We start from the raw sequence: 14,050 nt of genomic DNA, 5'->3' as shown, positions 1-14,050 counted from the left end.
TTAAAGACTACTGGTCTTTACAAAGATACTGCCAAAATCTCTCACTGTTCATGGTTTTCCACTCCTTTAAGTCTCCACTGCTCTAAGTCTCCCACTTGTAAACGAAATTATCTGACTAAATCTGTGCCAAACGGTTACTGCCGTATGATTATATTACAACAGTCCTTTTTGGTTTCTATAGTGGATCTTAAAGTAAATTCAGTCCACAGAAGGTGCAACGCAACCCTTAGTATCTGTTGTTTGGATTAGCTATGACTTAACTTCAGATCTTCAGCTGATAAACAACCAAAAATCAGTTTGACATATTTCTTTTGACTGTGATTCAGCAGGAGCTTAGTTAGAACCAAACGTGATTACTCGGTTTTGGCTATGCAGCCTTCACGAGGCTTTACCAGATCCGGTCCCACGGACCCTAAAGTTGATTCAGAAGCCAACTGTTCCCTGGCAACATTGCCACGAGCCTTGGTCAGAGATTAAGCAACATCTCCCTCATGGGCTTACAGCAAACACCACTGCGTCACACACCCATAGCTTTCATATACCACAGCCTTAAAGTCATAGAACCATTAAATCATTTGAGTTGAGAGATACCCTTAAAGATGATTTAGTCCAACTCCCCCACAGTGAAGAGGGACACCTACAGCTAGATCAGGGTGCTCAGGGATCCATCTAGCCTGACCTCAAAATGCCTGCAAGGATGGGGGCATCCAACCTCTTCAGGCAAATTGTGCCAGTACTGCACCATCCTTACTATAAAAAACTTCTTCCTTATATTCAGTCTAAATCTCTCTTTTAGCTTGGAACCATTTCCTTTTGTCCTGACTAAACAGACACCACTGAAGAGTCTGCCCCCTTCCTTCCTATCCTTCTTCAGATACCAAAAGGCCACTACCAGGTCTCCACAGAGCCTTCTCCAGGCTGAACAGCCCCCAGTCTTTCAGCCTGTCCTTGTGGGGAAGGTGTTCCATGCCTTCAATTGTGCATCTCTACTCCAGACGTGCTTTAATAGGTCCAGGTCTCTCTTCTGCTGAGGCCTCCACATCTGGACATCATACTCTAGATGAGGTCTAACAAGCACAGAGTAGAGGGGCAGGGTTGCCTCCCTTGTCTGCAGACCATGCTTCTTTAGATGTAGCCCAGGATACAGTCAGCTTACTGGGCTGTGAGGGCACACTGTCTCATGTCCAACTTGCCATCCACCAGTACCCCACAAGTCCTTTTAAGTGTGTGCTCCATAATTAAATCCCTCAGCTTGTACTGATAGTGGGGGTTGACAGAACCCAGACGAGAGACCCCGCACTTGGATTTGTTGAACCTTGTAAGGTTCTCCAGGGCCCACTGATCAATATTGCCTCACTCCCATACGCATTATGATGGAGAAGAGTGGCATTCTGTGTCACTTGAGAGGTCCTTCAACTCTATCTTCTACTATATTCTCACTATAAACAGCTAAGTTAACTTTTAAGTATAAATCCAACTACAGCCTAGATAGATAGAAATATCTGAACTGAACACAGTCTACTTAACAGCAAGAAGCTGGATGTATGTCTGCAAATCAGCTGTCCAGGACCAAGCCCTGGAGCCTCTCCCAGTAGAGCTGGTAAGACTGAATCTGCTGGGCTGGCACAGCATCTGTCCACAAGCTTCACTCTTCATTCTCTCTGCTCTTTCAGAAAGCAGAGTTGCATAAGGCACATGTTAAGGGCATGACAACATGGTTAGTACTTCTACTGCAAGGAAAGCAAGTCTTCAAAGAGAAATTCATTTCCAAATACACCACCACAATCAAACAAGGAGCTGAGTCCCCATAGATATTTGACCTACCTAGTTACTGGTTTATCTAAAGGTACTAGAGTTGCATTTAACTCTAATTTAATTGAGATTGCCAAAGGGTCCATCTCAAGTGCACATACCAAAACATCACAAGTAAACTAAAAATATGCAGGCGGATGAGGACCCTTCAAACACTTGTAGAGCTATTGGGGTCAAAGAAATGCCTCCTCACACTGGAAACATCATAGTGAGTGCCTGTTATGAACTGTCTGCTCAACCAGAGGAGAAGCCTGCTTTTAAGAACTTGACTAAGTGCCATGGCCACAAGTTAATGGGGGGGCTTTAACCACTCCACACCGGCTAGAGACAGCACAGCCAGGCAACCAGGGATTTCTGGCCTGTGACAGAAGGTGGACTCACAGTATAATACCAACCTGAAAGGCCAGGTTGCCTAGCAGAGCTAACTGATTCCCACACTGCCTAGGACAGTCCTGCCTGACGGGCAGGAGAATAAATCTTACCAAGTACAAGTTGCTATTTTCAGCATGGACTGGGGAAAAAAAAAAAAAAAAAAATCAAAAAAAATAATCACAAATGTAAAATTTAAGAAATCAGCTCATTATTTTGTCAGCTATTTCTTTTCTTCTTGTGGCTGCAGCATTTCTGGGCTGTTTCTTACAATATGAACATGACATAACTTCTGTCTGAAATCAAAAGTGCTTTAAAACCTTTCCTTTCAGTATTGCTTTCTGTGCATTCCCCCTGTTCAAGAAGTGCTAAACAAGATGAAATACATGTTAAACTGTGAAACTGAGCTAGAAACAGTTACACTCAAAGACAATAACCTCAATAACTGCCTCTTGTGTCTTTCTAAAGCCAAGGCATAAGGTTTCCATGTCCAGAGCTGCCTTCATCCATCCATGCAAATACAACAGGATGAAAACAGAAGGCCAAATAAGACAGTTGCTGATAGCCAGCTACCTGGAAAAACAATCACCAAATTTTCATGCGTAAAAATTCCGTACCTATTACAACAGAAACAAAACAATAAAAGAAACATTGTCAACACTTGCTTTCTCATAGACTTGTCAAACTGAGGCAGAAACCAAATACTTGTGGCACTAACTTCCAAATGAGAGTCGGGGACCTGACTCTCTTTTTTATTATTTGCTTATTCTTACTGAAATTAAGATAGAAATGGCTATTTACTTGATCTACCAGAGGCCTCGTTCTACTGGCCCTTGCAGTGTACTGGCACTCTGGGCTTTCAACTTCTTCTGCTCAAGAGAGTGACACATTTCACATTCTTCACAGAACACACTTTACATTCTTCATAGAACTTAAGTTCTCAAATACCCTGCAGACAGTATCCAGGAAGTCATGTGGAAAAAGCACGAAGAAATCATGAAGCAACTGACCTCTTTCACCTTCAATTATTTTTTTCTTCAACATAAGAGAAACCGTATCTCAAACAGTATCATGCTTTAGAGAGTAAATGACTTGGAGACTGCTCCTCTGGGACATGAGAAGTCAATATATTCATGGATTAGCACCGCTGAAACTCTCCCAGAATACCTAGACTTAACCTAGACACCTATGCACTGTAAATAAATATGGTAGATCAGTATTTTCAAAAAAGTTATTACTAGCACTATGTTTTTCAACTGAAATACTGGCAACACGTAAGATGTAAACTCAAAAAAGAAAACTCATAAGTAAACTTGAAACAGAATCACATAATTCATCAATTGAAAGGGACCCACAAAAATAATCCAAGTTACAAATGCTGTATTTCTTTTCTTTTGGATGAGTACATGCTTAAGTCACACGGCAGTTGTGCTGAAGCACAGTGATCCAAACTCAAATAATTATATATTGTTTAGAATAATGAGGAAACTATACAGCTGCATTCATCAGATAGAAAGAGGAATATTTTTTCCATCCTTTCTGGCAGTTTATTTTTAAGACTCGTCAAGTATGGTGGTTCATAAGTGGCTCTGGTCACAAGAAACCTGACCTACCCATGCTCCACATTAGACAACATACTATAATCTCTCTGGGAAAAGCATCTTGAAACAATTGCACTGAAATTTTTGAATTTCAATTGTGATATTTAATGATAAAGACTTTTTAACATTTGACCTTTTGCAATAATGCTTGGCCATCTTGATTAACTAGGAGAGTTACCGACACAATTATTAAAAAGTTACAGAGAAATACCTTTTTTGTATGATCAGACGGTAGTACGTCATTGAACAGCAAAACAACAAATAAAACCCACTGGACTCAGTGACAAAAATCATAGGCTGGAATCTGAATGTCATGATCATTTTTTTTTCCTAAGTGAAGCAAAAGCCTTCTACCCCAGATTCCAGTTGTGCTAAAGTAATTGGATAATCTTTATTCTCTATGTATGGAAAGAATGTAAGAGAATACTGCCGTTACAGCTGCTTGCTTTAGCACACTATGGAGATGACTAGAAATAAGTGTAGTTCACCCCAGTAACTTACTTAAAAATATCAAGCAAGCTACACGGCCACATGAACGGAAAGACACAAATACTTATTTGGCCTACTCTTAGAAACCAGGCACCTAGATTTCTAGTTAGATTTCACACTATACCCATACTCAGTTTTCATTTAACTTTGAACACATCTTTTAACAAAAAAATAAATTCTTATTCACTCTGACTGCCAGCAAGGCAGGGGAATTTGGCTGCTCAAAGATGAGTCTCCTGTTGGCCTTTCTAAATGCTTTTTGGTATTCCTGCATTTGGGATTAAAGGGAAGACTGATTACACAAACATGCAGGTGAAGAAATGGCTTTGCATGAGGCCTCATGTTCTGTGTCACACCATAGCCTCCTCCCTGTTTAAGAACTCAAACTGGGGCAGGCTATAATTTACGTGAAATAATGCTTATAAAGCTAAGTCATGTCAGGTTTACTTGTGTGTAGTTCAATGCACTAGAACAACCCTATCTTGAGACTATTTATTGAGGAAACCCTTGAAGAACACAGAACTTTCTGAGCTGATTCATGGCCTCTCACAGAGCTCTCTCAAAAGAGAGGCAAAATCATGAACCTTTGTTCCCTATACCCTCAGCAGTGCTTCATAAAGGTCTTAGTGACTGTGACACTGCAGGGTCCGTAATCTTCCTGCCATTTCTGATGATACACTGAATGAGTCCCAAAACATTCTCCTCCCTTGCGAAGGGTAAGACACCAAGAGCAACCAAAACAAACATACGTGGATGTACAGAATAACATACCTTATTTAACTAAACCCCAACACATTCCATCCTATTTGGTAGACACTAAAATGAAGCAGCAGTAGAAAGGTTAATGTAGAAACGTAAAGTAGGAACTTTACATCACCTCAGTGATGTTGGCCTCTAATTTGATCGCATAGAGAAGTAGGAACATAACAGTCTTTTTTACTGAAGCTGTTTTTCACCAACTGATCACTATCCTACATTCAATTCAAAGATGTGTTTCCCTCCCTTGAGGAAAAAAAACCAAAAAACAACAAAACCCATCAAGTGATTAAACAACAACTATGACAACAGTGCTGCAAATAACAGCAAAGGCTTAAGTGCTACTTGTTCAAGAAAATGAACTGCAACCATTTCTTCAGAAGAACATAACAGCATAAAGCTATAACAGAATAAACCATGGAGGCAAACACTTGTTTCTCAAACAAAGTGCACCTCTTACCTGAAATAATTAATCCTCTCAAATAGAGAAAAGCCAACTCTAAAAAATACTGAAGTTGGAAGCGCTACTTGATTTAACCAAGGTGAATACGGCATTATCACCACGCATTTGAAATGTTTTCTTCCCTCCCCCCCCCCGCCCAGTACAGGACCTATGCAAACAGAAGCCACAAAACGTAAGCCTTTTCTGCACTGCTGCCAGCTGATTTGCTTTTCTTCATTACTTGTGCATTTTATTGGGTTTCTTCTGCCTTTCTCAATCTCCTGATCAATAAAGACACCCACAATTAGTTTTACAATGAGCCCTGAAGGACTGTTATCTATGATTTGCAGTTCTAAGCTTAACTCTTTGCTATCCACCATGATTACCTCAACAGAAGCACAATCCAGAGATCTACTTCAGGGCTGGAAAGCTGAGACATGAACAACTTCTCCCATGAATCCACCAACACAGCCACATCTCCCAGGCCTCATGATTGCTCTTACCCAGGGACCAGCTTACTCAACAAAGAACTGCGTGCAGCAGTTACCTCCAAACCCCAAAGCAACTCGCCACTCACATTTTCACTATCCTGTTACTTCCATAACGTGTGGAGCATTTCAGTCTTTGAGGTTCTGTCATTCTGCTTTAAATTTGGAGGCCAAGTGTTAGGAAGGATTGTAAGCAAAAGACTCTGAATGAGATAGGTACAAGAATTAACTGAATGTAGCTAATTCAGAAGCAGGCTGCATGGTTTTATTATTGCATCCTGTTCTTAAATGACAGGGAAAGGAACAGAGTGAAAAAAAAAAATGCATTTTTACATTAGTAGCAAAAAGCTTCGGTCTCCCCTTAAAAAAAATTACTTGAAAGAGGTCGTGATTTTGACATCTAAGTACAACACTCAAACATGGTTTTTCCTCATCTTGCCAAAAGGTTGTTGAAAAAGGATGGAAAATATCAGGAAGTGGAGATTTTTAGGATCCTGCAGGCATCCATGTGTTGCTCTGAACCCTGTTCCTGTAATGCGAAGCATTCCTAGTGAAAGGAGACACCTGCTTTTCCACGAGGCAGTTCCCCTATGGGCCGTGAATAATCCGATACACTTCAGCAGGGTTTTTCATCCTTCTGAATCCAGCAGTAATCCAATTTAAAATACAGAGTGGATTTTCCAAGGTAATAAATTATATCTGTTATTAACATAGTGTTTTGGACAAACTTCCCTTTACAAAGTTAACTAGAGATTTCTAAGGACCTGGATATTTCATCAATATGGTTTATTTTGGCGTCCTCTTTTCTCCATATTGATAATGAATATTCCAAGCTGAAAACATACCTCTAAAATGAGCTGACACAATATACTGTGTCAGAGAAGTGCTTACACATGATAGGTTTGCACTATTATGAACTGAACCAACAGTCTGAAACAGCCATAGAACTGCAAACATCGGTACAAAGCTAAACTAGGTTACATAAATATTATGAGAAAATTCAGTAGATGGGAAAATGCATTTTGGAAGTGTAGAAATCCTAAGATACAAGAAATACTTATTAAAATCTCCCTCTGCTTACACTTTCAAACCAAGCAATCCTGTTAAAGTACATTTAAGCATACTACAGCTAACTAAAAGCAATAATCTTCAGTTCGTAAGTGATGCTCTACTTTCTCATTCTTCTAGCCTCAGAAACAGTACAAAATCACAATTCTAAGATGCATGCATCACACACTTTGCATATAAAGCAGTGAAGCAAGAAGCTACATCAGCGTAATTACCACATCAAAACTGAGTATGTTTACAGACCCCAGCAGCATGATGGCAGTGAGTCGAGAAAAAACAGTTTGAAATCAATTATTAATTTCTTCTTAATGAACACAAGGTGAGCAAATATGACTAACCACCCTGGATTAAAGGCTGCAGTTTGGCTGCACATTCACAAAGCACCTGAAACCAACCGGTGCTACCATAGTGATGCTTGAGAGCAATTCGGAGCCAACATAAAACACTGTTTCCAAGGCAAATGTCAAAAAGCAGCAGTGATGACAAGCTTGGGAGTGCATCCTTCTGTACCTGTGGCTTGGCACACTAGGTGTATCTTCAAGTAATTTTTTATTAAATCTGTATCAATCAGTAGCCCAGAGCTTGTACAAAGAGCTCCAAAAAAAGTAAAATCATTTAAAAAAAAATTCTCACGTTTCTTTAGTGAAACTTTTAGTGAAACCCACTTGAGTTTATTTAGGTATTATTTTACACTACTACATCCATCACAGCAGTGCAGAACAGATAATGAGAATCACTCAATATCATTGCCTTTCCAGCTGCAGTTCGAGCTGACATATTAAGCTATCACATAACTGTGGCAACTCTCCAGGCAGCAAAAAAAAAAAGAAATGCTTTGCACCTGTTTACAAATGTATGTGGTCATTATTCATCATTACCTTAAGTCTACATCTGAGCCAGCCTGCTCTTCCATTACACCTGTTTCACGGCCCTCATACAGTCTAGATGAATCCTTAGTTTCTAAATGGCACAACTGCACTCGCCATTCTGTTCTCCTTCATAAGCCCAACAGTCCATAAGCAAATAATAAATATATGCATTCAACCAACATTTCTTTGAAAACCTCTGACGCTCTGCCCTCTGCAAGCCTACTTCAAATGTACACAAAAACCTCCTAAATGTCTTTCTCCAGCAGAAAGCACCTCACTGAATCTACTACTAATCATACTTCCCAGCTTCAGTAACTTACAACAGCATCCTTTCCAGTACAAACATGAGGAAGAACATCTTTATTTAATTGGGAAGAATTCACAGAAATGCTGACCAGTTACACTCCCCACTGTCAGCACTGTAATTGTTCTAGAAGTTTAAGTCAGGCTTGGATAATTTTGAAAGCATTACACAACTAGGGAATTGAACTCAATCACACAAACCAAACATGATGACAACATTTAGTTACTTTGGAGCCATAATATGACATAAGGAACTACTGGGAAAATTTAAAACAAATGCAGTTCCTCTGCTGAACTCCATCCAAGATGCTGACATGGCTGCTCAAAAAAACATTGGAGGCTCCTTGAGAAATAAACAGGACCATCTGGAAAGCGTGCGAGTCTGACTAAAAGGAGATTTGAGTTATTCCAGTCATCGTCTACCAGCTATAGTCAATCTACTTCATTTGTCAGATTGTCTTCTGTTCTTAAGGAATGTGATCAAAGACTGAATTCACAGAACAGGCCTCGGAAACAGGTTTTGCCAAGCTGCTTAAGCTGCTTACTTGCTGTATACCTGCAATCAGATTTTTAAGAATAAGTTTCGCCCCTCCTTATTACTTGGAAAGCAGGACCTTCACAATACTTCAGTAGGGTTTCTGTTTGTCTTATAATTTATACTTCAGAATTTTGAATCAATACTTATTCAAGATAATTGGGATAGACAAGTGAAAAAAGCCATCATTGTAATTCTACAATTGCAGATAGGCATTTACTAGAGCAGTAGCAAGTATCCCGGATTCCTCAAATGATGGCCCACACCAACTCTCCTCCAGGTGACTGAAAGGTGTTTACACTGAGCTTCAAGACAGAGAAGTGCTCCTATTTGAAGGCTGAGGGTATGAGACGCTCCTAGTTCTTTTGACAGCGCTGCCTCCACAGGCACTAGGAAGTAACAAGTAATTCAGTTTCCTCAGCACTGAACCATAAAAAATAAAAGTTTTTACATGGGGCGTGTGAAACTTAATACGGTTCAGATTGTAACAACAGATTATGTGGAAAGGAAAAAAAAAAAAACCAGGAGATAAAACAGTTACATTTAAAGTGTACCTTTTAAAAAAACATGAGAGCATATCTAGATTTTCTTGCAACATAGAACATTAAAGACTATCCACAAAATCCATTCCAGATCACTTCTTTTGAAGCAATAACCCCCGTGAAGGCTGCATCCTTTTGCAAATCACAGTAATGGTCAGAGGGTTTCCCAGTAAAGGTCAAGGGACATAAGGGACACACAAGGCTCCTTATAGTTTCCCATGGGCAGCTGTTTGGAGCACAGGAAGGTGCACCACTGGAGCATTCAGAAAGGATGCATACAACAGCCTTCTACCAGGTGCATCTGTGGGACTTCAACAAAAAAACATTCACATATATATTAAAACTAGAAATCTCACATCTCCAGAGTGAGCTGCTCATTGTTACACTTGAGCTAAGCAAGGGTTTACCAGATTTTACCAACCAAGCTGAAGAGAAACAGATGACTGAATTGTCTGAGAAGAGCACATAAAGCATAACATTTGTTTTATTGATGCCTATCTTTAAAAATCAGGGTTAAATTTCAATTTAACCAGTTAAAAACAAACAAAAAACCCAAAGATACTCTCAAGAAAAAAGACCTGCTAGAATAGCTTTAGGACAAGATGACAAATCAGTGTACAAAATGTACTTGATGTCAATTACTTTGCAATGAAGTCTTAAGAGCATGACTTGGAGATGAGGCAAGGGATATGGTTCTGAAGAAGGCCAACAGAAGTAATTTATAAATGAGAAAAATTTTGAGGGAATCATGTTTACACTTTTTCATTTTTATGAAAATAAATAAAGGAAGAAAATAAAATGCCAGCTCCCACAGTGCCCTGCAGAGTGAAAAGATCTTGAAAAAATGCCTTCTGATAACACTGAAGTTTATTATCTCCTCAATAACAACTCTCTTAAGGAGATTTTATAACCCCAATGACTCCACAATGCAAAAGCAGAGGATGGCATACCATAAGACATTTACAAGCCTAGTTTTGCTCATTGTTGCGTGAATCCCATATGGTTACACTTGACATCTCTACACCAAAAGGTTCCTTCAATGGACAGTATGACTACTGAGATCACGTACTAGACTCTTGGCAGGCATATGGGGCAAAAACTCCACATTCTGACACACATCAATCAGCACAAGCAAAAGCCAAACCACAGCAGGGACTGGGAGATTGCAGGCTTGGCCATGCAAGAGACCTCAGCCACACCGCTGCTCCCATTTCTGCCATTGGCAGCTTGGCTGTGGCCGCTGCTTGCCCTCAGTCAAAAGATAAGACTGGATGAGTGGGAAGAAACAGGAAGGTTTTGCATTATGCTGTTATTTGCAGTGCCAGCAACAGCCAAAACAGATTAGTCGGTGTCCAAATTCAAGAGCACGTGCTTCAGAGCCAGCTTCCCAGTTGTTCACCATTTATCTACCCCTCATCTCCTAAGATAGTGTTAACTATTTCAAAACTTGAGTTAGTCACCCTCAAATTACTTACCTCCATTTCAGATAAAGCAAGTGCTCCTGGTATGACTGGTTTTCTCAAGAGAGCACCTAATTCTCCGTGTAAATACCCACCTGTCTCCACAACCAAATTCAGAAAACGATTGTAAAGAAGTGGAATTGAGAACAGTCATTAAGACAATGTTCCCTCATGATGTTGTAATTTTGGACTATACACAGAGTTCTGTACACAGAACAGTTTTGTTTCAATGAATGGCAATAACAGTCCACTCTCCCATAGCAAATATACAATCCTCAGAACATGGGGAGGTTGGGACACTGAGAAGAAAATAGATTCAATGCTTTTTTTTTTTTATTTATTCCCCCCTCCCCCAATTGACTAGCACAGTAATACTGAAAACTTAGTCTCCTTAAAGTTTAATGAAAATGTTCTGAATTGAATTTCTCAGATACTTCAGAACATTCACTTAGCTGCCTGCCTCTTGAAATATGTGCAACAAAAGAAGGAAATTGATGAGCAAAGAGCTCCAAAACAAGCAAGGAAAAAAGTATAAAGGTGGGGAGGTGAGGAAAGGCAAGAACTTGCAAGGAACAGGAAAAAAAAGCCGAACATGACTTTCAACTCCAGATTAAAATCTTAGAAAACTGGATTTATAGATAAATAATTAAGTACTTCTAATTTTAAGTCGCACTTAATAGCAGTGAGTGCTGGTGAAAAAGAAAGCTGTAAGTAGGAAGAGGAATGGGGAAAAGGCAGCTGTGAGTAACTAAAAGAAAGCAAGAGTGAGAAAGCCATGCAGGGGTGGAAGAGCACACTCCTTTCTGGAGGAAGAGGTTGCAAAGGATGAAGGAAGCAGCAGAAAAAATAAAAAATAGAAGAAGATTGAAGTGCGGTAGCTGGAAAAGAAAGGGTAAGAGCAGTCAAGACTATTTGCTGAAATAACAGAGAATTGGAACTTACAAAGTTACAATACAAATAGAACCAATATATTCCTCAGATATTGATTTCTGACAAAATAAATATGGCGCTTAGACTAAAGGAGTGCAGATACAAGTTAAGCTGACTGTCATGTAGTGAAAGATTAAAGAAAAAAAAACACAAAAACACAAAAAACAAGAAAAGTGAGGAAAATTAAACAGATGTCCAGAATAACAGGGTATCAACCTCCAAAGTATCTAGCCATGAATTGTCTTCCTCTTAAGTAAAACCACTCTATCTCATATTGAAAACTGAAGCTGGTATAAAACATAAATGGATGGTGATCTGCCAAAGCTCAGATGAATAAAACATACACATCAGACACAAGGAAGGATGCTTAGAAATCTCAAGTACTTGTGGAAAACAACAGCAAGAGAGAGTAATGTTATGCCTGTTGAGAGAGCATCAGCACCAATAAAGCTGTTAACATTTACTTACACATAAACTGATTTAAATTGCAGGTTCCCTTCCATAGCAGAATAACAGCTAAGTGCATCTCAAAACTGCATGACTGGAATTAACTTTAAATGAATGTAAGAGAAAGCCTTTACAGCTCAGTCATATTACACAAATATTTAACACCACGTATTTAAATTAGACTGGTAAATACATAGAAACTCAGAAACATAGGGGTCAGACGGGACCACTGGAGATCACCTAAATCCACCCTGTGATACAGCAGGTTGAGCTGAAAAGTGTCCAGAGGGTGCCAAGCATCTCCAGAAAAGGAGATGTCACAACCTCTCTTGGCAGCCTACTCCAGTGTTCTATCACTGTTACAGTGAACAAGTTCCTTAATGTGTTTATATGGAACTTCTTGTGTTCCAGATTTTGCCTGTTGCCCCTTGTCCTAAAGAGAGCCACATCCATGAGACTCATGATTTTTGGGCATTCATAAACAGTTATGAGATCAACACCCCAGCGTTTCCTTCTCTAGGCTGAACAGCTCCAGGTCTCTCAGCCTTTCCTTGCATGGGAGATGCTCCAAGCCCCTATTCATCTATGTGGCCCTCCGCTGAACTCTCTCTAGATGTTTGTCTTTTTAAAACTGAGCACCACAGAACTGGAGACAGGTGTATCATTACTATGGTAGAGTACAGGGTAAAGCTGACCTTCCTGACCTTCTGGCCACGCTCTTTTTAACGCACCCCAGGGTAACACTGGTTTTCTTGGCCACAAGGGCACACTGCTGACTCACAACAAACCTGTTGCTCACCAGGATGCCAGGTCCTTCTCCATGGAGCTGCTCTCCAATAGATCAACCCCAAACCTGTACTGATGCACACGATTATTCCTCCCCACATGTAGGACTTCACATTTGCTGTTGTTGAATCTCATCCCGCTCCTCAGTGTTTATCTTGCCATTCTGTCCAGGTCCCACTGAAGGGTGGCACTTCCTCCTGGTGTGTCAGCAGCTACTCCCAGCTTCGTATTGCCAACAAACTCAGTGAGAATGAACTCAACCCCCCTTTGTCCAGGTCAATGATGAAAGAGTTGAATCAAGTCTGAGCCCAGTACCAGCCCACAAAGAACCACGCTAATTACAGGCCAAAAATAATTGTCAGGAGTGGGATTTGAACCCACGCCTCCAGGGGAGACTGCGACCTGAACGCAGCGCCTTAGACCGCTCGGCCATCCTGACTCATAAAGATTGTTATACTAAAATGGTATTTTTTAAGAAATAATAATTATTTTTATTTCTCATTCTAAGAGGACAATTGTTTCTTCATTATAATATACCTGAACTGGTCAGTCAAGAGAATTGAACTTCCTTTCAGAGTAAAAAAAAAAAACATCACCAGGCAGGTTTACATTTAACCCTATCTACATAGTGAGTATAGACTGCTTACTCAGCAAGAAATAAGCATTGAGCTAAACGTGGCATCAAAACTTAATCCAATCTATTTCAGCTTTCCTCACAGCTTGACAAGAAGGATATGGAGGGTTGGAAGAGAAGGATTGGGGGTTGGACTCTATGATCTCTAAGGTCCCTTCCAACCCACACAACACTGTGATACATTGATATGCTCATTGCACGTTCTTCCACTGAAATGCTATGAATGATTTTGCAGGATTTTCTATTTTTCAGACCTCCTGTATCACAGCAGACTTCTATTTATTATTAGTATTGTTTTACTTAATAAGGGTTATTTTGTCTTCAGTTTGGTGATAGTTTTTTGTTGTTTCTCTTTCCTCATTTTAGGACTTCCAGAGAAGCTCTGGAAAATAACTGCCTGAGGCAGCAGCCAAGACACAGAGATCCACACCGACTGAGGAAGTAACACCAGGAAGCTCTCAGAAGCTTGAAGAGTGCTTCATTTCACTTACATAGAGTCATGTATCTATTTCTGAGGTT

At 40.0% G+C, this 14,050-nt stretch overlaps 1 non-coding gene across 1 annotated transcript; it reads right to left on the bottom strand.

Annotated features, from left to right (window-relative positions):
* Positions 1-13,253: 13,253 nt before the first annotated feature.
* TRNAL-CAG (transfer RNA leucine (anticodon CAG)) lies at positions 13,254-13,336 on the bottom strand. The gene has a single exon. It is a non-coding gene; the product is annotated as a tRNA-Leu (tRNA).
* Positions 13,337-14,050: the final 714 nt, after the last annotated feature.

Source organism: Coturnix japonica, chromosome 7 (assembly GCF_054131305.1).
Source record: "Coturnix japonica strain WE chromosome 7, WE-NBRP24, whole genome shotgun sequence".
Lineage (NCBI taxonomy): Eukaryota > Metazoa > Chordata > Aves > Galliformes > Phasianidae > Coturnix > Coturnix japonica.
Note: the sequence above shows the minus strand (reverse complement) of the source record. Positions and strands in the feature narration are given on the sequence as shown.